Source organism: Trachymyrmex cornetzi, unplaced genomic scaffold (assembly GCF_001594075.2).
Source record: "Trachymyrmex cornetzi isolate Tcor2-1 unplaced genomic scaffold, Tcor1.1 scaffold406, whole genome shotgun sequence".
NCBI classification, from domain to species: domain Eukaryota; kingdom Metazoa; phylum Arthropoda; class Insecta; order Hymenoptera; family Formicidae; genus Trachymyrmex; species Trachymyrmex cornetzi.
Window position 1 is genome coordinate 360,991 of NW_017298811.1, and position 3,427 is coordinate 364,417.

Sequence of the window (3,427 nt, forward strand, 5' to 3'; positions counted from 1 at the left end):
TGAATTAAATTTTTATTCTTATACTAACAATTAAAACAAAGGTTAAATGTAAATATTTATATGTAAAAGTATAAAAATCATATATTAAAGAAATATTTCTTTAAGGGAGAAGATTATTTGAAAGAGAATGTAGCCAGACTCGTATAAAGATAGAAAAACAATGTATTTACGTTTGAAATTAGTTTGAAAATATAAATTAAATATTAAATTAAATCACAACAGTGCACTGTGTGCATCACATATCATGTATAATATGTTAATAATAATAATTATAGTAATACAATGAGTGGCACTCGTTGACCATGTTGCGATTAACAAACAGCTACTCACAGTGCTTGAACAATAGAAAAACTCCGACTGTAGTGAGTGATTACGATCAAACGGAAAGTGATTAAACATAATGTTTACAATTTAATATAAGAAGTATATAGAATGTTATAATAATATTTTCAGTTAATTAGACATAAAAATGTTTTAGAACGTTTTAATAAACTATAAACTTTTATTGAAATAATATCCATTATTTTATATAAAATTTAAACATTAAAAATTCAACAGAAACATAAATAGAAATTTGATATTTATCTACACAAAATACCTTGTTTAATATGCAGTTGAATATATTAAATTATATATAGGAGTACTGTCTATTTAGAACATAAGGAATTATGTTTCAATATAAAACTAATTTTTAAATACGAAATTAATTTCAATATAGTATTTCTTTCAACAAAAAAAAATTAAAAAACTCTACTTATATCAATTTAAAAAAAAATTAGTTAACAGTTTCAAATTTTTGTGCAACTAAGCTACATATGACAAAATAATACCGTTTTATTCAATCTGTGCCTTTTACTAATGGGATTAGCTATTTCCTTAGTATAAAATTTTTGATATGAAAAACATCTTATGTTCAAATACTTTTCAGCTACAGCTACTATCAATTTTATTCTGTGAGGAGGCTCCATAATACTTTCAGCTTGTATACATTTATCACTATGCGAAAAAATTTTATAATTTAACGCAAACTGATTTTTTATTTTATAAACGATATTTTTAAAAAGCTTTTTATGTGGCATTTTGTTTGGCATAAGTCCATGCACGATAAACTAATGTTCTGTTGCTTTTACGATTTTGTAAACAGAATCTGATACAAGAAATAAACCACCTCGATTTTTTGAATTTGTTAAAGCACCGTAGTTTACATTTTTATTGTCTTCGTTTCGTAAGAGTGATTCCGCGCAAGTTTCACATGTTATGTTTTGAAATAACTTTCTCACGATAAATCCGCAAATATAATATAAAACGTTATCTTGAATATTAGTTACAGCTGAATTAACATGTAAAGTACCGCAATTGCGCATGTTGGGAATATCTTGTACAATATTATAGAAGTTAATGTTATCGTTATGTTCAGTACTATGATTATGTTCAATATTATTTTTGTTATAATCAGTATTATCATCGTTATATTCAGTAGTATTAAGTGGTGATCTACGTCTTGTCCATTTCAATTCAAATACAGAGCTTAGAGAATCACTGCTTAAATCTAAACAATTACCAGCAGATGATGCTGTAATTGAATTTTTTAACAGCATCTTTTTCATAATGCTCTGTATTTGTTGCACATTTGGGTTATTATTCCAACCATTAAATCTTCTGAATTTTGAAAAAAGTATTTCAAGATGGTCTTGTGAGAAATTATATGTTAATAAATACTTGAAACTAGAAGTGCTATCCGAAAGAATTTGTTTAGCAATAGATAAAATTGATTTTACAGCAGCAGCAAATCCAATAACAAATGTTTTTCGGGCACTAAGATAAAGCGGCGTACCATCTAATAATCGCAGAGAAAAAAGATAATTAATATTATCCACCATAATAGGTTCTAAGTATGGAATATTATCTAAATACAATGGTTTTTTATATCCTTTTCCAAACGGATTCCTAGAATTTAAAAAGTCAAATAAACGATCAATAATTCTTATAAATTTAATGGTTTCTGTACAATCGGAAAACCCTTCGATATTTGAAGATTGTAAAAATTCTAATGCATCTGCAACGGATGAACTAAGTGTTTGAGCAGCGAGTTTAACTTTCATTGCATTTTTTTCCCATTCAATATGAGCTGATCCTATTTTATTCGCAATTTTTAATGACATATTTTGTTGTAAAATATTTAATTTTTCAATATACTCAAAGCGTATGTACCCCGTAGGACTACAAAGTACTTTGCAGTCAGACATTGCATTTCGTGCAAGTTTTACATTGTGACATGCATCAGGAACGAAATATACTTCGCAATCAGAACTAGGATGTTTAAAAGAAGGTTTTATATTATCATAATGTTTTTTATGAAGATCGGTACCTAACATATTTAATGTTGAATAATTCACAACTGCGCCATCGCATGTCACGCTCCAAGTTTTAACTCCTACTGAACTACATTTAACTAATGCTGTTTTGATTAATTCAGATTGAATACTTGCATTTGCTGATTTATTTACTAAAAAATAGGCTATTGGCCATTTCCATTTGCCGCCGAGTTCAACTAGTAAAAATATAAGCAAATCCGTTGCGAGTACATCAGGATCTTCAAGTGTTAAACCGTTACCATAATCGCAAGTACCAACAAATGTACGAGAAGAAGAATCCCACAACAATTCTTTACGAATAGCCATTGAGTCTAACACTAAATTACAGTTTTTATATGAATCAGGAAACTTTGCTATAGCATCAAAAACTTCAGTTAAAAAACCAGGTTTCGCATTAACCGACATCGTCCAATTTCGAATACTGCTAGGATTTGGTAAACGTAATATAGACCTAAAAATTAGGCTGTTCATTAAAAAAATGTTTTTTTATGTAATTATATAATACAGAAATTCGATGTATATCAAATTACTATCAATGATATAAAAAAGCACTAGACGTTAATTAATGTATAGTATTATTTAAGTATAATTTGAAACCACTGTGAAAAATAAGAGGCTATCTGCGTTAGTAACAGAATAAAAAATCAATTTAATGTAAACAATTAACTATGATAGTCTATTTTTCTATCCAATGGTTTAATTGCCATTGCTTTAATGAAATATAATTATTTCTTTACAATATTACAGTAACAGAATGATCATAAAGACCTGCAATAATTATAAGCCTTTGGAGAATAGTAATGCAGAGTTAATGCAAAGTTCTTTAGTTCTTTTGAATATCGGACCCCGGTATTTGCACGGTTGTGATTTTTCCATTCGCTCTCAAATAAAGCTGCAGTTATTCCACCAAACTAATGATTAATCAATTCTAATGCATTGCTTTCAAGTAATTTCTTATCTCTATATGTAAGAAAAACGAGAATTTAAATTATTATAAATGACATCGTGATAACATAGACTGCTGACATAATATTGTATACAATAAAAAAAAA